This window comes from Gopherus flavomarginatus, chromosome 3 (assembly GCF_025201925.1).
Source record: "Gopherus flavomarginatus isolate rGopFla2 chromosome 3, rGopFla2.mat.asm, whole genome shotgun sequence".
In the NCBI taxonomy this organism is placed as follows: Eukaryota; Metazoa; Chordata; order Testudines; family Testudinidae; genus Gopherus; species Gopherus flavomarginatus.
The window spans coordinates 9,071,830-9,097,301 of record NC_066619.1 but is presented as its reverse complement, the minus strand read 5'-3'; positions in this window follow the sequence as shown (position 1 = coordinate 9,097,301).

Here is a 25,472-nt window from a genome sequence, read left to right as displayed (position 1 = left end):
AGCTGCCTTCAAAGAAGTTGACCTGAACTTGTTTCCCAGGTAATAGTGTGTTTTCAGCTGTCTGGTTTCTCCTATTTTTTTTTCTGGAGAAATTGTGTGTGTTCACTAAAACTGCAGAGGGACAAGGAAAGCTCTTAATAAGTTTTCTCTGCAGCATAATCAAGAGTCTGCTGGACTTCTATGAGGCAAAACATGGTTTCACCCAAATTGTACCTGAGAGTCTTCCAAAAGTTTGAATCGCACCAGAGAGGTAGAACTTTAAATCATTGCAAGAGCTGGCCAAAAATGCAAAATGTTGACTTCTTTAAAGGAAAATTTTGAAAAATGTTACTGAAAATTGTTCGCCATTTTTCAGCTAGCTCTAGTCATTGCTTGTCATTTAACCCTGGTCTGACCAGATGCCATTTTCATCTCTGGTGATACTATAAGAGTACAGCAGTAATTAAATTTCTTGCTCTTCTGACCCACAGTCACTAGTGAACTCTGCACTGCCTTTGTGAACTCTGTATCCAAGCAGCTCTTCCTTCCTGATAGCTTCTGCATCCCTTCAAATAATAATTTTCTCAGCAGCTTCTTACTCTCTTTCTTATTTTCCAACCATTTCTCCCCCACTTTCTAACTTCACCCTTCAGGAACTCATAACATTTTGTTTCCTAATCAGCTGGAGCCAAGGTCAGCTGATTCCCCCGATTCCCCAGAATCTGGCACCACGCCTGCTCCTAAGAGGGCCTAGCACCTTAGGCACCTTTTTAATTTTTTTTACATACCCGGTAGCGGTCCGGGTCTTCGGCGGCATGTCGGCGGCAGGGGGTCTGGAGAGAATGAAGGAGCCCTCCGACGCCGAAGTGCCACCGAAGACCTGGACTGCCACTGGGTATTCAGATCAGACAGGGCCGGCTCTAACATTTTTGCCTCCCCAAGCAAAAAAAAAAAGAGCCCAGCTCTGTCCCCGCGAGCGTCACGCCACCCAAGTCCCCGCCCCCCGAGGGTCTCGTCGCTCTGCCCAAGTCCCCGCGTCTCCCGAGTGTCATGTCGCGCCACCCAAGTCCCCGCCCCTGAGTGTCACGTCATGCCACCCCAGTCCCTGCATCCCCAGAGTATCGCATTGCACTGCCCCAAACCCCCTGCCCCCTCCAAGCATCACGCTGCCCAACCCCCCGCCCTTCCTGAGCACCGTACTGCGCCGCCCAAGTCCCTGCCCCCCCGAGCATCACATTGCACCGCCCAAGTCCCTGCCCCCCCCAGTGTTGCATCGTGCGGCCCAAGTCCCCACCCCCACCAAGCGCCACGCCGTCCAAGCCCCGCGCGCCCCCCACCCCAGCAGCGCCGGGCCAAACCAAAAAAAAAACAAAAACAAACCCCGAGCACAGCCCCGTCCCAAGGTGCCACCCCAAACATGTGCTTGGTAGGCTGGTGTCTGGAGCCGGCCCTGAAATCAGGCCCCACAGTTCCTAAAGCTGGCCCTGGCCAAATAGGTCATTACTGAGCAACATGAAGTGTTCGCTTAGGAACAATGACCACTGCCAGCATCATGCCCAACCCTGATTGGGGCAAGGAAAGAGATTATAAGACTGGCAGTCAAAACACTGTGTCTTTAGCCCTTAACTACACAAAACACTCCTACTAAGACACTCTGAACTGACAGACTACTATTCCTCTACATGGCTCCTTTGCAATCCTCAAAGTTCTTTACAGAATTGCAGACTCAAAATACACTAAGGATTGGATGAAACACAGAAGCAACAATATTACAGAATTACACCTCTGGGGTGAAACACAGAACAGTGCGCAGCAATATTAAACAACAAGAAGCTAGGGCTGGTTGAAATATAAAAAGGTATGAATAACCTCTTGAATTTGACTGGCTGTTGTTCATGGGTTCCTCCTATTCATTATTCTTAAGTAATCAGATAACCACCGGGAATCCATGAAAACAGTTGTGAATCTCAACAGTGTAACAAATTTGTACCTTTGTCATATTCATTATTTATTTTTTCCCTATTAAAATATGAATTATTTAGCAACTCTCCATTTGGGGTTAAAGCTCTGGATTGGGATTCAAAAGATCCGTTTTCAAATCCTGACTCTGCCTCAGATTTAGCCAGTGTCTCTCATGTTTCCTTCTCTTCTGCCTGTTTAGGTCCCAATCTCGTAGATGGTTGAAAGTAGGCAGACCCCTTCTCTCATCAAGAGCTGCCTTGAAGACAATGAAACTACAGAAAGGCATTGGTGGAATCAGTTGCAGGACTGTTGTTTTTGGTTGTAACCTTTTTGGTGCAGGAATGTGTGTGCCTAACATAATGGGGACCTGATTCCTTTAGAGGCTCCAGATGCTACCGTAAAAAAAAAAAAAGTGATGAATAATAATAATCCCTTTCCAGAACACCAACAATATCCCATGACTAGCTGTAAACCATGAATAATGACTAGGTGAAGGAGATTGTTTATGAAGAATTTACGAACAACTTTCAGTCTCAAAACTATTCATCCGAAGAATTTGATCAACACTTATGAACAGGCACATCTTATTGGCTCTATTTGTGAACCCACCCAAACGTTTTGTAAAAACCTCATTTGTCACATTTGTGGTTCAACAATGCTACCTAGCCGTTTCCACAGAAACGCAAGAAGATGTCCCCCTGTAGACAGAGCTGCAGGAAGAAGTGTTAGGGAGGCAGAATGTATTTACGCAAATTTGATGTTCACTAGTATTAATAAACTGACTCATGCAGAAAGTGCCACAGGGATTTTAGTTACCACGGGAAGGTAAGCTATCACAAAGGTCTTGTCTTAGGGTGACCAGACAGCAAGTATGAAAAATTGGGACAGTGGGTGGGAGGTAATAGAAGCCTATATAAGAAAAAGACCTCAAGTTCGGGACTGTCCCTATAAAATCGGGACATCTGGTCACCTTATCTTGTCTATACTTCCCGAGGGATTGACACATGGTGATCGATGCATCAGCGGTCAATTTAGCAGGTCTAGTGAATACCTGATAAATCAACCGCAGATCACTCTCCCGTAGACTCCTGTACTCCACCAGAATGAGAAGTGCAAGGGGAGTCAACAGGAGAGCGTCTCCAGTCAACATCGTGTAGTGTGTACCCTGAGGTAAGTAGATCTAATTACATTGACTTCAGGTACGTTATTCACATTGCTGAAGTTGTGTAACTTAGATCAATCTCCCCCCATAGTGTAGACAAGGCCAAATACTCAGTACCTCACTTTTACAAAATGTGTTGGCTTGGGTTTCCTTGTACTCTCTCATCTATATGCTTGCATCCATCTGTGATCTCTTTTTATAAACTTAGATTGAAAGCTCTTAGGGCAGGGTCCATCTTTTTGTTCTATATTTGGGGTACTGGTCCCTGACTAGGTCTCTTATGCACTATGTGTAATACAAAAAATAATGATAACTACACATGTGAATATAGGAAAAATAGTACAGAATCAACCACCCTTGGAATCTATTATAACTTGAAAGCTCTTGGCTCATGACATCTTTGCCTGTGTTCAGAGCTTTGCATTCAGATCTTTAACAGCTTCTACATGATGAGTATAATAAACACTTTCTGTGTAGTATAAAAGCCAAAGAAGGCCCTAAACTATGAGGTTTTTGAAAACTAGAATCAGATTCAATTCCAGGCTTTTCATGGATCTTAAAGCCACAAGGGACCATCTGACACATGGAGAGTCAGAGCTTCAAAAGGGATCGGCTTCTATTCCCACACCTAAATAAGGAGCAGATTTTCAAACAGGGTTCAGCACTCAAGATAGACACAGTACACTGAGTTCTTTTGAAAATTGGCCACTTATTTAGGTGCACAAGTGGGAGTTGAGCTCTTTGGAAAATTCGGCCCCTAGTTTCACCTCTTTCAGAAAACAGGCTACAGAATGTTGTCTAGAAATTCCTGCATCGAGTCCATAACTGTCTGAACTAGGGCCTTTTTCTTTTCACAAATAAATTTGCACCCAACTCTATTTCTCTTATCTTTTGAAGAAACTGCATAAGTCCATCTTCCCTTACTGAGGTTCCTCAACCAAGAGACAAGATGGGCATCTTGATAATTTACTTGCTTTATGACTATTGTCTAACAAAAAGACCCTATTTATGTTTTCACCTTACAAGGCAGTTCTGGATTTGATCTGGCAACCTAGAAGTAAGAGGCTATCCAGAAAAGAAGAGGCTATATTACACATAATAGCAGCAGAAGTTAAAACAAAATGGGTATGCCATGGAATGAGATTTTACCCCAAAAATAATCTTCTGTTTAGAGACCTCTGAATCTTTTCAACTCAATGGCACCTGCCAATATGCTTGAGAATGAATCTGTAAGAACATGTTTGCTGCGTGTGTACTGCTCCTGCAGTCTGATCTATTGTAAAGTCATATTCACTGCAGTGGAGCGGTACAGTAACAGAAATCAGCATGTGAGTGTCACCTGGATTTTTGATCAGAAGTGACCTCTTACACATCTGAAGGCACATGTGCAAGACTGTGAGACAATGGAAAAGTGAGTGTGCGTGTGCCGCATTGAGAGAGGAGGTAGGAGCGCAATGTTTGTGAGTCAATGGAAGTGCAGTGGGTGTATGTGTGTTTTGCAGGGTGGATGCAGATGGACAGAGTTTGAATAGGGATTACTTTCTTGTATTCAGTTGTGTTTGTATTTGACAGTAGGTGTGCACCCAGTCAGCTGATCAGCAGGGGCAGCTCCAGGCACCAGCACGCCAAGCGTGTACTTGGGGCAGCAAGCCCCGGGGGGGTGGGGGGCTCTGCCAGCGCCGCGAGGGCGGCAGGCAGGCTGCTTTCGGCATGCCTGCGGAGGGTCTGCTGGTGTTGTGGCTTCGGCGGCCCTCCCACAGGCTGCCGCCAAAGGCAGCCTGCCTGCCATGCTTGGGGCGGCAAAATGCCTAGAGCTGCCCCAGCTGATCAGAGCCCATTCGGATCATAGCGTGATGTACACTTAGGGTGACCAGATGTCCCGATTTTATAGGGACAGTCCCGATATTTGGGGCTTTGTCTTATATAGGTACCTATTACCCTCCATCCCCTGTCCTGATTTTTCACCCTTGCTATCTGATCATCCTATGTACACTATGGTATGGATGTGTGTCTTTGTGAAGTGCACAATGATTCATTTGAGTTACATCATCATTCACCATTGTGGCTGCATTTGCCCGCATTCATAGGTGCTGGAACTAGAGGTGTTGGGGGGGCTGCAGCACCCCCTGGCCTTAAGTGGTTTCCATCATATACAGGATTCACAGTTTCATTCAATGGTTCTGGCACCCCCATCATACAAATTGTTCCAGCGCCCTTGCTCACATCAGTATGCGTGTGTGTGCGTGTGTGTGTGTGTGTGTGTGTGTGTGTGTGTGTGTGTGTGTGTTATTGTGGGAATAGGAAGGCACGGATTTTAAAAAGGAACCCATATGTTTGTGAATGATTAGAAGCAGAATAGTTTTATTACTATCTTTCAGAAAGAACTCTATTTTGTGTCCCCCCAAGGTGTGAATGTGAATTAAAGAAAGCTGGCAATGACAAAGCAGCCGCTGTTGAATGAGAGAATAGGAACTGCAGTTATTGGCAGGAGGGTTTGTTTTTTTTTCTTGAGGGTTAAGACAAGTTTGGAGGCCAGTCCTTTTCTCCTCTGCACTCCACTGGCTGTTCCAGCCTGGAGCTAGCTTGTTATAACCTACTTAGGCAGTTGGGAACTGTCAGTCACCACTTCAGAATCAATGGCTGCAGATGTGAGTCTGGATGCAATGCTGTTTCCCCCTGCAGTAACGAGCAGTTAATAGATTTTATTATAATTATTTTAATTGAATCATCTCACCAAAAAAAAAAAAAAAAGTTAGGGGGAGTTGTGTATTGTTTGTGAATACCTCTCCCCTTCCCATACACAAACAAACAAACAAAAAAGAGGTGAAATCTCTGAAGCAGGAATTCCAGGTCTAAGTATAATATTAATAATGATACAAATAATACATTCATCCTATGGGGAATTTGTTTGCATGAACCTGAAATGTCAGTTCATCAGAATTGTGCTAAAGGAAAGAAATATACAGTAGGTCTGTCATCAAGGGAGAGAAGATTTCTTAAAAAAACCAAACAAACAAACAGTGCTGCTGCATTTGGAAAATCACATACTTTTTTTCTTATTTGTCCCTGAGAGAAGACAAACTCTGGAGACGTCTCCAAATTTTACGGGGTTTGAGGTAGGGGTCATGAGTGGACCTGATTGCAGGATGTCCTTGGTTATTTTTTGATCCTTCTGACACCTTTGTTATTGTATCTGAATGCAGTGCTTGCAGCATCCTTCCTCTAGACCCTGGGAGTCAACTGGGGAAAGCAGGGAGAAGGGAGAGGATGTCTGTTGGTTCCAATGACAGCACTGGATATCCTCGGTGTTGTCAGATCTGGTTATTGTTGTAAATCTCAGGTCTTAATTACATCTCTGAGATTCACAACTCTATTCTTTCCTCATCCCTGGGGAGATTTCAATATTCTGTCTGTCATTCTGGTGGATGTTACTCACCACAGTGAATTCACAGCCCAAATCAAAAGCTATATGGCCTATGAATAAGGACAAAAGCAGTTCCATGTGGTAATGGGTGAGGGGCTTCCAAACCAAGAGACAGAGAGTTGGCTGCCCTTACCTCTGCTGAAGTTCACCTCCCATTCTGGCACCCTCTTTCCATGGCTCAGAAAGATATTTCCAAAAAGGAAATGTTTTCCCTTTGTCATGCACCAGCAAGCCTATGTTGTTCAAAGCATTTAACAGGAAAGGACAAAGCCAGTGACGGATATCAACAGGCAGCGTGGGGAGAGAGAAAAAAGCCCCCACACCTCCAACCTGGAATGGGCAGAGGAAGAGCTGCCATCCAAGTTCCATCCCCAAATGGAATCATTAGTGAATTGAGACTCAATACTGATCCCATTGAAATCAATGGCAACATTCGTATTAGCTTTGATGAGAGCTAGACTAAGCCAGAGTTGTGGGAGAACCAGCCTGTTAGCTCTAGGCAAATCCTAAAGGGCTAGAGCAGAAAAACCAACAGGATATGCAAAGAGGCTAATTTGATGCCCCTCTAAGGGTATGGCTACAGGGCAATCAGGAGTGTGATTGCAGCTCAAGTAGGCATTCCTGGGCTAGCTTTGATCTAGCTAGCGAGAGTACTGACAGGAGTGAAGCTGCAGCAGCAGAAACTTCAGCATAGGCTTTACAGCTAGCCTGCATTGGAACCAGTGATGCTGGGGCTTCATTGCTCTTGGTACTTGAAATAGCTAGATCAAAGCTGGTTGTCTACACATGCTGATTGCAGTGTAGACTTACCCTCAGAATGTGCCTGGCATCCGAACTCCTCTAAGTGCAGCTGAAGAAGAAGCAGCTCCAAAAACACCCACCAGCTGGGAACCTAAGGAGAATGGTGAGCTACTGTAAACAACCTCAGAACAGAAACATAGAAATATAGCATAGAATCATAGAATATCTGGGTTGGAAGAGACTTCAGGAGGTCATCTAGTCCAACCCCTTGCTCAAGGCAGGACCAATCACCATATGTACCATAGAAATGCACAGGGCAGCCTGCAGAAATCAGAAACAAAGACACAGAGGTTTCTTTCTCTATAAATTCAATAAAGTAAAATGAAGAGTGGAAAAGATTTTTTATTTCTCATGTTTATTTTAAATACCATTCAAAACCTCCTTGGAAAACTACAGATCTCGCCTGAGCCTTGGATTTCCCACGTACCTGAAAATAGCCCAGCAACAAAAACCTACAATGAGCTGAGAAAATCTGGCTGTCCTGAAAGAGATTTTCCTTCCTGTTTCTTTAATTAGTTAAATTACTTCTATAAGGCCAACTGAGTGCTGGGGAAAGGTACCAGATTTACGGTCCTGGACACTGAAATCCTCTATTTATCTACATAACAGTTATCGCCCAATCTACACATCTCACAGCTCCACACCAATGTATCTGTAAGCTATAGATGCCATTGTTACATTTTACAGCATAAACACATGAGAGATTAGACAAAAACATAAAACACCCTTGCTGCATGGTTGCGACATAACATTACTTTATTTCATAAAAATCAGAACACACAGGAACTCAAAAAACAGAGATGAAAAAAACAGACTGGTCACTAAAACACAGAGGCATACTTTGCCTCATATCACTTTAAGCTGGCTATTTCCAGACCTGCTCTGATCTCATGCTTTGCTGTAGAGTCCACTTGCCTGCAAGCAGTACCAGGGATCCTCCTGCCCTTCAGCAATTAAAGCAATAACTTGCAGTTCCAACACAGTCATTAATACACCACAGGCAGCTCCCAGAGGAGTTCAGTTTCTAGATCGCATAGTTTGTCCTTCCAATAAGATTTGCAACATCAAAGGTGCCAAACATTTAAAAGACAGCATGCTCACTACTAGTGACCATTGCCACTCTAAGATCCCTGTACTAACACTTCATTCATATCGCCCCAGCCCCAGAAACCAGCATTTGTTACATCCTTGCTGTATCCCCATAATTTCCAATGGCTCAGACTGATGTGCTAACTGCACCATCTATCAAACAATCAATATAAGGATTCAGTCTGACTTGCACGACAATTCCTTGTCTGAGATCCTGTCTAGAAGCCAATCCCTCACCCTCTCCATACCAATGGCAAAGCCAAAATATCCCACTAGTTTGCAAGAATGCATAGTTTGTACAGTTTTATCCTCTTACCCCTAAAGGTGGTTCAGTGAAAAGTACAATTATATTGCTGGGTCTCCAGTATTTCTGATGACAGCTACCAGCCCTTTGTGACTTTGTCTCTTCATGCATGTCTAGTAACTCCTGTATTCAAACATGGCAGATTCTTCTACTGTCCTAAAGTACCTGCATAATCTGTACTTCTCCACTCTCTGTAATGAGTTTTCCCTATCCATCTCAATTCAGCCCAACGCTGTGTTGTTGAACCAGAAGTCCAGGGAAAATGGAACTCCAGAATTTTCCTCAGGTGTCCGTTCTCTAACTTTTAAAATAACGTTGGGCATAGTTTAGTGATGGGAGATTCTTCAGTTGTCCAGAGATTCAATCCAGCTAAGTATCCAAGTGTCTGTAGGCCTACTAAAGGTTATCTAAATTTTGGCTTAGAGATTGAATGGAAATTGGTGAAAAATGGATTTTACTTGAAATCGATAGTTTCTACATTGATTTAAAATAGAAGACTAGCTCCCACTCTCTGCCCCCATGGTATTTCAGCACATTCTTTTCCAATCCCATTTAGAACCAAGATGAAGGCAAATTTGCCCTTCTAGGTTTGTTTAGTGGGGAAAAAAATGGATTAATGTAGGTTTCTTAATGGTACTGGAAAGTGAAGTCCTACAATTACCAGGTATCAAAGGGATCTTTAACTTAATGAAGAAAAATACAATGAAAACCTATGGCTTGAAGTTAATGCTAGAGAAATTTAAGTTAGAAATAAGGCACACATTTTTAACAGTGAGGAGGATTAACTTTTGGAACAAATTACCATGGGAAATGGTGGATTCTCTGTCTCTAGTTCTCCTCAAATCAAAATTGGAGGCCTTTCTGGAAAGTGTGTTATAGTCAAATACAAGTTATTGGCCTCAGTGCAGGTGTAACTGGGTCAAATTCTAGGTCCTCTGTTATGCAGGAGGTTGGACTAGATGATCATTGGTCCCTTCTGGACTTAAAATATGTGGAGCTATGAATTTACCCAAAAGGTCACTGTAGTCGATCATATGCAGCATTAACATAAGCATCTCCTATGCTGCCCTGCCTCAGTTATAAGCTAAAGACATCATCCATCGCAGCTATTGGAAAATGCAGTCACTGTGGCCCATTCACTACTTGACCTCTCTGTTGAAGCTTGCAGTAGGAGTGTAAGACTATGCCAAAAGTGTGGCAGTTTGTTTGATTGGAATACCTATCCACTAGGAACTGAAGCCCAACAACATATTTCAAATAGTCTGCCAAACAGCCATCCTGACATAACAACTTTTGGCTGCTTACCAATCAAGTTGGAGCTGAACAGCTGACCTTGAGCTGAAAGGCTCTGCATCTTGTAGCAACACACATATCTAGCGATTTCCCCTGTTTTCAATAATAGCTGATGGAATCTCTTCTTTACATGTTTAAAAAAAGTTCAGTTTATGTTTAAGGTGAATGGAGATCAAGCCACATAGGTTTAAATTCAGATTCAGAACCAGATACCAAAACTTTCCCCTTTTCCAAAATTTGGCTGTGTTCAGATCAAGGAGTTCAATCTGGACCTACCTCTCTCTTTTTTTTCCTGACCCAACTGATCTGTTACAGCTTCTTTACAAGGGCAGATAATGTTCCATAACAAAAATAAGAAGCAGTGGGCGCCTATTCTATGTAAGGTCCCATGAGCTACTGCATATAGAGTACAATGTACACATTGACTATATCTCTGTTTTTCTCCCATGTTGAAAATTTTGTATTCATGTTAATATTCAAAAATCAATAGTTATTTAAAATGCATGCACACACATGCACACACACACATCCTAAAGAACATTATTAATGCAGAAAAGTGCCACACTTGCATCTCAATGTTCTTTTCTCAAATTCTAGTCTTTGGCAACATCACTCCAACCCCTTTTCATTGGCTCTCTTCCATTATCTGCCTGTGTTTCAAACTGGCTCACAGCCTCATGCCCATGTGCTTGTGAGGCTGGAAAAAAATTGCGATACCTGAAATATCCCAAAATAAACTACTGCAGCTAGAGAGGTCCTTGGTATGTCTCCAAGGAACTCATGTTTGATATCATTAGAAATCCCTTCGGAAGCAAGAAAGGGATGACACAAAAAAATCATTAGGACATTACAAAATATGCCAAGGTTCTGAGTGTTTAAAGTTTTTTTTTCCACCCAAGAAATGTATTTATTTTAATTTACATTTAGATTAGGTTCCCAGCAGCAGATGGAAGAAATGTAAGTCAATTTGCAGTAGAAGACACATTCCAACCAATGAAAAATCAAAGAAAAATAGCAACCGTCTTTTGCTCTCCTTTTGGACAATAGTCTTTAGAATAATCCTCAGCCTGAAAAAAGTCTAGGGCCAGATGGGCTCCATGTCTTAATGCTGATAGAAGTGGCAAAAAAAACAGAGAAAAGAATCTTTTAACAGATATATTTAAAATCTCCTTGGAAGCAATAGCAGACTGTGTGGGATGCTAAAGTCTGCTTATATTACAACAGTGTGAGAAGCATGGTTAAACCAAGCAGTCATTTGTGTTTAGAGACAGAGACTGGGTATCAGGATGCCTAGGTTCTATGCCACTTTGTGACTGACTTGTTCTATGAAGTGTGCCAAGTTACATAATCTTTTTGGGAACCTGTTTACCCACCTGAAAAGTAGTAGAATGATAAAAATTGACTATACAACAGTGGTTCCCAAACTTTAACAGCCTGTGAACCCCTTTCACTAGCACATCAAAGTCTCGCGAACCCCCTCTTAAAAAGTATCAGAGGGTAGCCGTGTTAGTCTGGATCTGTAAAAGCAGCAAAGAATCCTGTGGCACCTTATAGACTAACAGACGTTTTGGAGCATGAGCTTTCGTGGGTGAATACATGCATCTGAGGAAGTGGGTATTCACCCACGAAAGCTCATGCTCCAAAACGTCTGTTAGTCTATAAGGTGCCACAGGATTCTTTGCTGCTCTTAAAAAGAATATTTCCAGGGATTTTCTCCTTTACCTGAGTATAAATGATAAAAGCAGTGATCTTGGAAATATAAAATGTGTTTTATGACATGCTTATTACACACTATTTATTAATAATTATTATTTATCATTACAGTAATTTTATTACATTATGAAAATGGCAACACTCTTCTAAGATCTCACTTTTGTAGCTTGTATCACTTTGAATAAGCCTGTTATAAGACAAGGCTCCTATGTTTCATCAAGGAGTATCAGATGTGAAACAGCAGGAAGGTATTTAAGAAACCAACTCAAAAGAGTTCCTCCTACACAAGCTTTCAGGTCTTGAGCAGTCCAGGCAAACAGCGCACTTTACAACAAAGCTTAAACTTGTTCTTCATAATAATTTTAAAAAAATACTAGCGGCCTATTTAGTTTTAAAAACAGCAAAAAATATTCACCTCCCTTTCTGTTTCTTATAAAGAGTCTTCAAGTTAAAATATCCTCAGCTTAGCTCTTGGAAGTCCAGGGGCTGTGGGCTGCTGGCCACGTGCTGCCTGGGGTTCCTAAGGATAGCTCTGTTCGCCATTAGGGATTTTTTTCCCAAGAACCCCCTGTAACATTACGCAAACCCCCAGGGGTTCACAAACCCCAGTTTGGGAACCACTGCTATACAATGAAGATTAGAGCTGAGCAAAAAATTCATGATGACTATTTTAGGAGTCAAAATGTATTTGTTCTTGAGTTCAAATAACTCCATGCATCAGATATTGTCATCCTCACCGATGCTGACGTAGTCTGCAAGCAGCCCTTGGTTTCAACTCTGCTCAGTATGTGTAATGTTGGCACAATCTGACTCCATGAAATTACACCAATTTTTTAACTTGTTTCACAATTTTTCATGCAACATATGTTGCACTTCTGGAGGTTTGTAAAAATCTGCTTTTGCTTAAAAAAAAAACAAACTCACATATTGTATGCTTACAAAGGATAGAGGCAGAGATGTTCTTCAGCAAAAGGTACATAGTCTACTTAAAGTAAGAGACCCTAAATTTTATTTCCACCGCTGCAACTGCTTGGCTTTAATAATATTTAGACACCATACAGTTCTGCCAGCCTACTCCTTACTCTGAAAATAGTCCCACTGAAGTCAATCAGGCTCCTCATGGAGCAATAGCCCAGTGCTGCAAATACTTATGCATGTGAGCAGCTTCAGTGACCTAAATAATATCATTGGCTTACTCACATGTTTATATGGTTGGGACACAAGGCACCACTCCATTCAAGGAAGGGTATCAGAAATTGGCCCAGTGTAACTTGGGCATAGCGACAAGCCAGTATCAGAATTAACTTCCAGATTGCTTGGTTGTGAAGAGAATGCTTAATTGTGTCTGAAGGCATCTCTACACTGTCACATGAATTTGAGACCTTTAAATTCGGGCCAGCAGCATCCACATGGCGGAGTTACAGGATAGCACTTTGATATGCCCTGCTACTCACAGGCTCTTAGTCGGAGCTACGGGGCAGTGTAGATATGCCCTGAGACCCACCATGTCTATTTACCAGGAAAATCTTTAATTGTTTTGAAGTTCAATTTTGAAATCTGCAAAATGAAAATTATAGTGTTTGCCTCCATCCTTGTGATGACAAATAGCTCAAATGCTGTATACATTTTTTGGACTTTCCTAAAAGACTTATCATTGTACTCATTTTACAGATAAGGAAATTGAGGTTCAGATAGGTTAAGGCCAATATTTTCAAAATCATTGCCCACTGATTCAAACACTTTTTTTGGTGGCCAGCTCAAGATTTCTGGCTGGACTTGTGGATGCTCAACATTTCTGAAAGTCAGGCCCCAGGCGGCCGGATTTGGGAATCCAAAAAGTGAGACAGACAAAAATCAGTGACTCACATTCAAAATTTTGGCTTGACTTGCCTTGGAAGCAATGAGCACTAGTAGTTTAGACTATTGGTTTAAAAAACAGTGGTTTGTAGACCACACTGGTCTAAAGAGAAGAAAATCCCACCCAGTCTTAGTTTCATTTTTCTCAATTCTTCTCATATGCAAAATCCAAAATATACAATATTCAGGAAATCCCAAATGGACCCAGGTTAAATAGGAAATCCAAAATATAAAGAATTGAAAGTATCATAATCACATATAAGTAGGGAGTTAAGTATTATTCCCTCCAATTTAGAGATTTAAAAAAATTAGAAGGATAAATTCTGTAGTGAGGCCTTCTTTACCTTACTCCTTCCTATTGGGTCACTTTTCCAGTTATGATCTCACCAGTTACGATCTCACCCTCCCATCCCCTAAGTGTAATGAGAGTGGACTATGGTTATTTCTACACTACCGCAGGATCGAGGCTGCTGCGATTGACACACTGGGGGTCGATTTAGCTGGCCTAGTGAAGACCTGATAAATCAATGAGAGAGAGCTCTCCGGTACTCCACTGAGAATGAGAGGAGTGAGATAAGTTGACCTTACCCATTATTCACATAGCTGGAGTAGTGTAACTTAGGTCGACTTACCACGATAGTGTCGACATAGCCTGTGTCTATGTAGATGTAAATAGTTACTAGATATGGTGCCAGTAGGTAGGTCTCAAGACTATGCTGCAAGTTCCTGGGCTTTTTAGGACTAATCAAATTTGTTGAGCATGACACATGGTTTCCTCCATGTAGCTCTTTCACCCAGCTCTTACTATTTACTATGTAAATCACACCTATATATACTGCAGTATGCCAATTTACTTCCCATTTATAACACATCTGAATTTGACCTATTGATGTGAGAATATGGTGTGATGGACTTGGCCTACAATTTCAGAAATAATAGCAAAGAGAATTATTGGCCAAACCGTTTTTTCACACAGTGTATCTTACTTTATTTTTGCTCTGTGTGGAAATGCTCCTTTCAATTTCAAATAGAGTTTTCATTATAAACACTTATTTGCAGAGGTTAATTAATATTTCTGCCAACCAAAGGAAAATAATATCCTACCAGGCTTACATTTGGCACAAAACAGTCTAAATTTGGTTGTTGCTGCTGGATGTATTATTATTATTATTATTATTATTATTATTAATGCACCAATTGCATATGTTTAACTCACAGGAGGAAACATTTAAAAAAATGAATATTGGTTTCAGGTCATTTTTTCTCTCTCTCATTTCTATACACACACACACACACACACACAAACATGAAAAACTCAAATTCCGCGAATGCTTAAGGTGGTCACTCTTATGAAAGCCGATGTCCTTAGACCCAAATTCATATACGTGCAATGGTGTGGTATTTACTGTACATATTATAGACACAGCTGATAGTAACACCAATAGTTGAGGTTGCCTGACACTTTCCATTATAAGACCCTGTTTTCAGTTACTTATAACTTTGCCAAACTCTAGCCATCCAGGCTCAAAATTTCTACTCCAGATGTCTGCCTCAGGCAGAGTTCTTTTTGAAAGTTTCAGTTAAAATGGTTCAGCTGTTTCTGAGAATGAAATTAGGGGGAAAATATGTTGTTAAAAATCTTAGTGTCTTGCTGAGAAGCACTAGCACTTCCCTTATTTGGAGAAAGGGTTTGAAATTTGCTAGTGGGAGTAGTCTGGATTTCAGAGATGTGCTTTTTGATGTACCCATGAACATTTGCTCAAATTATTCCAAACTATAAGCCTCTTAAAAATCAGTTTGCTTATGGGCTTTACTGTGGTCCTCACCACTATAATATCTGAGTGCTTCACAAACAATGAATTTATTTTCACGATACCTCTGTGAGGTACAGTAACGTTATTATCCTTATTTTATGCATGAGAGATAGACTGTCCACTATTTTTGGGTGCCCAAGATGATACGCGTAGGGCCTGATTTGTCAGAGTATTTGGCAATTTATTTGACCATATATATTCAGAACACAGCTCCCATTGACTTCAGTGGCGTCTATAAGTGCAAGCTCCTCTTCAAATCAGACTGCAGGCGTCTCAGGTTTGATACCCCAGAACTATGGAATACCTAATTAGTAGCCAATTACAAAAAGTTTGGTTTAAATGACTCGCCCAACATCTTGTTAGAACTCTGTGGCCGAGGCAGGATAGAATCCAGATCGCAGAAGACTCATTTACTCTCCTTGTTTCAACCACTGCTACTAGTGGTATCCGTGATGTAACACACTGATGCATTCTGAGTCATCTTCAGCATAACAGGAAGCATGAGACAGTTTAATAAAGAGCAGAGTACACTTCTGAAGAGCTTAGCTACAACTTTTCTCTGTGATGAATTCCCCCAACAGCCTGGTTAGTGGGTACGGTCGGCACATAAATCAGGCTTAACTCAATATCCATTTTAGCTTTGAAGTTCACCTTTAACAGGGAAACAGCACGGTGTTATACAGTGTAAGGCCATCTTCACAAAAGAAAATGCAAGAGGATATATATATATATATATATATATATATATATATTTCTTTTTTAATGGAAACTTGGCATCCTGCAAAAAATTGCAGAAGGATGCTAAAATTGCAGAATCCACAATTTTGAGGCAACAGAGGTTTTTCAAATGTCCTTAGTGATAATGAGATCAGTACAAGAACCAATAGTGCCCAGTTTATATATCAGTGACTGGAAGGGGAAAAATGTGCAGGAAGGAGATGAAATTTGCTGATGACACATAAGTGGGGTAGGAGAGCCAGTAAGTATGAAAAAAGGAGGAGGGCAGTAAAATTCAGAATGAATGAGGACACAGATACTTGTGTGGTTTATGCAGTTTAATATAGGAAAAAATAGATAATAAAGCTAGATGTGACAGAAAGAACATAAAAAGGATAATACCACCAACAGGCACATGCTATAAACATATTGACTAAAGGAAGGCTCAGTAGGGAGTGGGGAATAAAACTCTAAACCATTCAGAGCTGGTTGTTAATAGCAGTAGAAGCCACAAGAAAAAAGCAACCATACAATATTTAGAGCACTGGGAGAAATGTTTGTAAAAACTCTCCTATTTTCAGGTTTCATTACAGGCTCCAGGTTCAGTAAAATCACTAAACATGAGCTGACTCATGGCTTTGACACAAACCATTTGATACTCAGCAGTTTTGATCTGTGGTTTGTTTTTCTCAGTTCATTTGAATCTGCAACTCAGAGTGAAACCAGGGGAGTGAAAAATCCTTGCGAGCTCCAAACACAGAAAATATTTGCAGGTGTCTCTGCAAACTGAAACCACTCAGGGATTGTTTGTTTGTTTAAATGGATCCATATACAAGTATTTAGGCACGTAACTCCCAAGTTAGGTGCTTAAACACTTTTGAGGATCTGTGACTAAGTGTCTCCTGAAGGATGCAAAGTGCCCTCAGTGTCAACTGACAGTGTAGGGAGCTCATCACTTTGCAGGGGGCACCCAGAACTTTGCAAGCCCAACCCCAAATATTGAGCCAAAGACATCACTAGCACAAGAGCTTTTGCCCATTTACACAGAGGCAAATCTCGTCCATAGAATATGTAGTTCAGCTGGTGACATGCTGGGCCACTCCGGGGTGATACATGCTTGTTCTACACCAAGAAATTCAGCTCCTGTCCAATGCTGACATTGTAGGTGCAGTACTAACCAACACTGCACTTTCAGAGGAGCTGTTCTTCAGCTGAAATGTTAAATGGAGGTCTTTTCTGCTCATTTTTGAGGGATGTGTCATGGAGTCCCCAGGTGATGCTTTGGAACTGCTCCCCACAAAGCCAGTCAGGACTTTGGGGAGCCTCCTCTCCCTTAGAGCAGACCATGTTCAGGGCAAGAAGCTCACGCAGCTTCACCTTCCTGGGTCTGACCTTGGAGCATTCAGCATATGCTCCTCTGTGCACTTCCCACAACGAGTCCACCCAGGGGAAGCCAGAGGGTCCTGCACCCCTACTTCACAGTCAGACGTGACTCTTAGCCAGCCAGTAAAACAGAGGTTTATTAGATGACAGGAACAAGGTCTAAAACAGAGCTTGTAGGTACAGAGAATGGGACCCCTCAGTCGGGTCCATTTTGGAGCCCAGCGAGCCAGACAACCCCATCTACACTCACTTCCCATCCCCAGCCAGCTCCAAACTGAAACCCCCTCCAGCCCTTCCTTCCCTGATGAGTTCCTTTCCCAGGGACGAGGAGGTCACCTGACCTCTTTGTTCTCTCACACCTTTAGATTCCATTGCAGGGGTGAAGGGCTCGGGCCATTAGTTGTCAGGAGACAGTGTCAGCCAGAAACTGAAGCACCCACACAGTATCCAGAGGAAATGTTAAGACCAGTCCCACTTCATCACAGGACATTAAAGCTCCCAAGGCACTTTCTGAAAAAAAGTAGTGTGACAACCCATGTTTCATTACTTAATCAACTGGGAATGGAAGGACCTAATTCTTAAAGACAGCCTCTTATTTTGCACTTGTAGTTTTGCACCCATTGAAGGAGCCAACGATAATCTGTAGGTAGCTGAGTCAGACGCCATCAAGAGGAATGATAGTCCCACATTTACAGTGCTAGTGTGGGACTTAAGTGACCTTGGGTCAATTCCTTCTGCCACAGACGTCTTTTGAGACCTTGGGCAAGTCACTTAACCTCAGTTCCCTATCTGTAAAAATGGGGACAATAGCACTGTCCTACCTCCCACAGCTGTTGTGAGGGCAAATATATTAGAAGACTGTGAGGCACACAACTCAGATCCTTTCGTAATGGGGGATACAAATACCTTAGATAGATCACTGTCCAGTGGTTAGGGCATCAAGTGGGAAGTTAAGACTCCTGGCTTCTACTCTGATCTCTGCCAATCAGCTGGTGGAAGTCCTGCCTCAGAGTCCCTAGCTGTGTACAATGAGGATTGTAATACTCAATTTGCTTTGAAGAGTGTTGGCCTCTATAAGAAAGCGCAATATAGTATGAGAGTTAACGACTACCTAATCGTGCCTGTAAATGAATCATTTGAAGTGCAAATCCTATCATTTCTGTTTCCAATATTCTAGCCACTATTAATTAATTATAAGTGACAAACTAGAGGCTGGGTTAAGCCTGTTCAAAACTATGGTCCTAAATGTCAGTCTGTATTGGTAAAAATATCAAGGCACATGAATGGAATATGCAAAACTGTCTTTCATTAGGCTGGTTTCTTTCAATAACAGATTCTAGTTGGTTCCATACCCATGCCAGGTTCTTGTTTTTGCCACTGTAGGCATGACAGTGTGTGAACTATTGCTAAGCACTCAGTGGCTGTTGCATTTATCTAAACAGTCATTTAACTCTAACAACTTTAACTCTGCCCTTTTGAGACACCAAAGTAGAAAAAGTGCAATGAAAAAGCAAATTCTATTCCAAAGCCATCAAAATATCTTCTGCTCAATGAAGGGAAAAAACAACACTTGTATGTTTTCATGTATGTTATATCTACTGATCTCAAAGTATGTTCACATGGAAGGTAAGGGTCATTCACATCCAGAAAGGGAAACAGACACTGAGAGGTGAGGTGAGTTTTCCAAGGTCACTCAGCAGGTCAGTGACAGAGACAGAAATAGATTCTAGCTCTCTTGATGCCCACGCCGTTGCCAATATTTATAATAATACCCATCTCTTATATAGAGTTTTTCATCAGTAAAGCTCAAAGCATTTTACGAAGAAGGTATTATTTTCCCGATTTTACAGATGGGGAAACTGAGACACAGAACTGACTTACCCAAGCTCTCACTGCAGGCCAGTGCCAAAGCCAGCAATAGAACCTAGGTTTCCTAAGTGCCCAGCCAGTGCTCTAGACACTAGATCATACTCCCTTCCTTTAGCCTTCTATAGTATATTCATTTTTCAAATTAGCCATTGACCCTCTGCTAGTTAAATCTGTAAATTTCACCCATACCTGAACATTTTACAAATTCACAGGGGCATGATGGGTCTCCTTTATTTTACCTTCATCTGAAGGCATCGGGCATAAATAACTGACAGGGACAAGACACCAGGTCAAACAGACCAACAATCTGTCCCTGCAATGGTGATCCTTATTCCTGAAGTCTAGCTCAGCTATTTTGCTCTGCATCCAAAGTCCTTCATCTCCCCACCTTGTCTTTAATTGACAGAAACAAAATCGGGTGGATGTTTCATTTGAAACGTGCCGCTTCACTCCATGAAGCAGGATATGAGCTTTCTCTTGCCACACAGAGCTTACCAATAAAGAGCAAGCAACCCCCCTCGGGCAATAATCAGTGGCCATACAGTACTTGACCAGCACAGCAGAATTGTAGTTATTGCCGAAGGTGGTCAATTCTTTTTCTAGTTAAGATATAAAGCAAAAATAGGTCTGGTGGAAGAGAGAGAAAAAAGCAACAGAGAGTAACATAAACTCATGGCATCTATTCCCCCTCTCCCCTCCTTTTGGACATTGGTTTTTTATTGTTGTTCCTTTCAAACCTGAAGCACAGCATTGCTCAGAACATCCCAGCAAACACATTATGTTTTTTGAAGTCGATATAAAAAGCATACATGCCATTTGCAAATCGAGGCGGGTTGCTGACAGAAGAGCTTTGAAGAAGTTAGAAGTGGCAGACATTAGCTGCCAAGTGACATGTGGCACCACCTCAAAGATACGTGTCAGTGGAATGTGGATAGAGACCAACTTCAGCCTTACTCTGTGGTTGTCCACAGCCCGTGATGTGATGTTCCTGAGATTGCTAGGTGCCTAAAGATGCAGCTAGGCAGCAAGGCCCAGTTCCTCAAAGGTATTTCAGCTTCTAACTCCCACTGAAGTGAATGAGAGTTAGGCACCTAACCTGGTGAAGCATTTTTGAAAATCCTACACTAGACACTTATCTGCATCTTAGGCTCCTAAATACCTTTGGAAATAGGCATATAATGTCCAAGACCCCAAGTGGAGAACATGGCTTCATTATTCTAGGCGCTGTGAAGACACATGGTAAGAGATAGTACCTTTCCCAGAGAGCTTTACAGTCTAAATGAAAAACGTGGGAGAAGAAAGAGACTCACAGAGGGTTGAAACATGTCCCCTATGATCACAAAGCAGGCCAGTGGCACAGCTGTGAAGAGAATGTAGGTTTCCTGAGTTTCAGTCAAATGCATTATCCACTGGACTACACTGCCTCTCACAGTCTTGTATTTCCCACATAAGGGCTAGAGACATCCTAGGGGAACTGAGAGGGATTGCTCACTCTTTGCATCCTCAAGCCACTGTCCAACGCAAAGGCATAGAGTATTTCCTGAGGCACTACCCCTTACCTAGTTGCCATGGGGACTGTGCCCGTGACAATCAGCATCAATTATACTGTGGCAGGGCAGTTGTGATAGGAAGATATATCCATTAATAATTGGACTAGGAGCACCAACTCATTTCACACCGGCCAGCAAGTAGCACTGCTTTCACTCACTAACAGAAATGGATAAGAACACCAATGTTGTATCTGGATGCACTGAATTTTGTCACTTCAGAGCACAACCAACCGCCCCAGGGCATTGTGTTTGACCAAAATTTGACATTGGTTTTGAAGAAGAAAACAGAAGCTGATTTTTTGGTTTAATTTAACTCAGTGCTATACGGAGCTGGATTTAAACTGGTGGTTTGGAAGTTCAAGACCCTGACACTCATTACTAATTCCATATACTCTGGCTTTCAAAACAAGTTCGTGTGTAGATATGTGTTTGAAGAGCAGATGAGTTACCTCCTTGTATCACTTTGGACTAGAGCTAATACAGCGTTTTCTGCTAAAAATTGCCTTCTGGATGAAATGTAAAATTTTGCTAATATATTTTGGGAGGTTGTTGAAAAAAAAAAAGAAAGGCCTTAAAAACATTTCCCCCCCCTTTTCCACAATTGAAAACTACAATTATTTAGTTTTTAACAACCCCATTCCCACCTCCACCCCCAAAATTAGTTTTCAATTTTACAAGTTTTTCATTTTTTGATAGAAAACAGAAAAAAATTTATGAAAAAAATGTCTATGAAAGTGAAAAATGTCTACTGTCTTTGAATTTTTTTGTGGTAAATAAAATATATTTCCAGACCAGCTCTACTTTTCTATGCAGTTTTGTTGTAAGCAGATGTCGGCTAACTTTGCTAGACACTAAAAATCATGGTCTTAATAAAGTCACTGGATTTATAGCTTATTATAACAATCCGGAACCCATTAACTCCCATTTTTGTCCTATGACTACAGGGGTGTTAACAGGCCACTTCATCTTTAATGGTACCTTAGAATATGTGCTGACTATTTATGCTGAACTATTTGTTCAACCTTAGATTTAGCTGTGACATAAGAACATAAGAGCAGCCATACTGGGTCAGACCAAAGGTCCATATATCCCAGCATCCTGTCTTCCAACATTGGCCAATGCCAGATGCCCCAGAAGGAATGAAGAGAACAGGTCACCATCAAGTCATCCATCCCCTGTCACACATTCCCAGCTTCTGTCAAAGAGTGAGTACCTTTCCCAGACCTGAAGAAGGACTCTGTGTAAGCTCAGAAGCTTATCTTTCTCACCAATAAAAGATATTACCTCACCCACCTCGCCAGCTCTACTTTTGACATTTTATTTCCACCTACTTTTCTGCTGGAAAATAAACCAATATTAATTTGTATTTCTCTCTTCAAGGGTACAGAAAAAGCTGGAGTCAAAGTTCTCTGCACAGCAGCAACAGTTGAAGAAGTCAGCAATTAAGTACAATATCTTCATTTTTAAAGGATTTTAGGTCCCAATGCAATTTACCAATGAGTCTGAGCCATGGTGACACCTATATTCCCCCATGCTAGCTCTGGCTATCACTTAATACTGATTTATCAATCAGAAGAAGACCTTTGCTGTTTAAATATTTCACATTCCATTCAAATCTTAAACATCACAATGGAACTCGGTTCACGGTTTCTGACACAGGGTCTCTTGCTGGAGGAAAGAAAGAACATATAGGAGCAGAAGTCAGAAAGGAAAGGGCATGAAATGAGGTCCTATTAGCAAAGGATGTAAAATGGAAGAAGGAAAGGTTTTATAAGTACATAAGAAGCAAGAGGCTGACAAAAGAAAGTGTTAGGTCTTCTACCTAGTGAAGAGAAAGTGATGAAAAAAATAATAGATGACAAGGAGAAGGCTGAAATGCTTAATAGCTATGTTGCTTCGGTTTTCACTGAAAAAGGCTGGTAGAAAGAGGATCTTAATGCGCTGAAAGTTAACAAGGGTAGAAGGAGGTCACAAGCCAGCATTAGGTTGGAACAGATTAAAGAGTATCTAGATAATGTGAATATAGTCAAATTAGGAGGGTCCAATCAAATTCACTTTAGACTGCTAAAGAAGCTGCCAGAAGAAATATCCTGGAACCATTAGTAATTATTTTTAGAGAATTCACAGAGGACAGGTGAGGTCCCAAGAGGCTTAGAAAGGGCAGTCATAGTTTCTGTTTTAAAGAAGACAGAGAAGCGGAATTCAGGAAATTACAGGCTAGCATATTGGTCTTCCATGTCTGCAAAGTTGCTAAAACAATTAATATACCAGCTGACTAGTGAGGACTTAGGGCTTGAATTGATTTATGGCTTGAATTTAATGGGAAAACTCCCACTGATTTTGATGGGTGTTGGATCAGGCCCCTAGAAGGCCACATAGTTGTGCCAAACACAAACTGTCCTAAAGGGACATTATCAATTAGTTATTGACCCACATTTATGACAAAGAAATGTTTTTATCATTAAATATATAGTGAAAATAGGATTTAAAACAAAACAAAACAAACAAAAAAACAGCAGTTTTGGGAACTCATGGCCTGATCTAAAGCCCACTGAAGTCAGTGTGAGTCTTTCTATTGACTTCAGTGCACTTCATATCAGGCCATCAACCGTAAGAACATAAGAATGGCCCTACTAGGTCAGACCAAAGGTCCATCCAGCCCAGTATCCTGTCTGCTAACAGTGACCAATGTGTCCCAGAGGGAGTGAACCTAACAGGTAATGATCCAGGGATCTCTCTCCTGCCAACCGTCTCCACCTCTGACAAACAGAGGCTAGGAACACCATTCCTTACCCATCCTGGCTAATAGCCACTAATAGACTTAACCTCCATGAATTTATCCAGTTCTCTTTTAAATCCTGTTATAGTCCTAGCCTTCACAACTTCCTCAGCAAGGAGTTCCATGTGCTGTGTGAAGAAGAACTTCCTTTTATTTGTTTTAAACCTGCTGCCCATTAATTTCATTTGGTGGCCCAGTTATTATATTATGGGAACACACAAATAACTTTTCCTTATTCACTTTCTCCATACCACTCATGATTTTATATACCTCTGTCACATCCCCCCTTAGTCTCCTCTTTTCAAAGCTGAAAAGTCCTAGCCTTTTTAATCTCTCCTCATATGGGACTCATTTCGAACCCCTAATCCTTTTAGTTGCCAACACTGTGTAGGAGAACTAGAAAGTAATTGTGACTCTAAACAAAAGTTGAAATTGTCCTGTCTGTTTTCATTGCCCAAGCGGAGAGGACTACATAAAAGTGAAGAAAGAATATAATGGTGAGAAATAACTTAGACTTACATTTCAGTTTTAATAATTTATGACTGTGCTAGTAACAGGTATTTTAAGTATCTCTATACCTAAATTGTTCTTTTAATGTCTTTCTTTCATAGGTCAGCAAGCTGGTGCATAAATGAAACACAGTAGGCGTAGAAGATGTTGATTTTTGTAATGCATTAGACAAGGTCCCACATGCCATTCTCACAATGAAATTTGACCAAGATGTAGGGCCGCCGAGAGCAGGTTCGGGCCCTGGTGAAAAACATTTTTTGGGCCCCCCAGCAAGGGCAGACTGGCTAAACAGGGCCAACAAAGCTGGGGAAGCCAGGCCCTGGGCCCCCTTCCAGACCGCCGGGCCCTGGTAATTTGTATCGGCTGCCCCCCACACTCCCCCTTGTTGGCCCTGCCAAGATGAAGAACTGATTATGATAACCAAGTCAGAGGGACTGACTCTAATCTCACTTTATCCAGTTTTAAAAGGGTTGAACAATCATCTTCAACAGAATCATGTCCAATTTACATGCTCACAACTGACAGCAGAATCAGGCCAAGAGAAGAATTATTAAGGGCCGAAGGTTTGTTTTTTAAGCAATTTTAGGTGTGCAAATCCATGCATCTAATTTGCAAATGCAGTTGCATGTCTAATTTGCAAGCAGGGTGACTGTGATTATATGTGCAAATTAGGTAATTATGCAAACAGATAGCTATAATTGTCCATTTGTACACACAATTTCCTAATTTGTACATGGAATCTCAGTAATTATGCATATAATTACATAACCAAATTGTCTAGCAAGCTTCTGCCGTCAAGCTTGGAGAAGTTATTGAATAGGCTTTCACAAAGACCTCTTACGGTCCTATATTTTAAGTAACACTTTGGATGACAGAGAGACTTTAGAGATCATTCATATCAGGGAGGGATCACAACTACAAAGAAAATACAATAAAATGTCAACGTGTTTGAGAAATGGTCTGGAATCAATGAAATGAGATTTATTAAAGGCGAATGTAAAGTGGAACAAATACCCACCTACACAAACCTACGTTAAGAGAATACAGGTTGGGCAGCAGTAAAACCAAGAAGGATCTGGATGATGCAAAATGTAGGTGTGGATCAGTCATTCATACGATACTGTCTTGAAAGAAGAAAATGTCCTATTGGGTCTTGAGCCTTCACAGCATTGCACATATGCTTAACTATGCACACTATGAGTTGGTCCCAGTAAAGTTAATGCAATTACTCACGGTGAGTAAAGTTAGTGTATTAAGCTCTGTCTA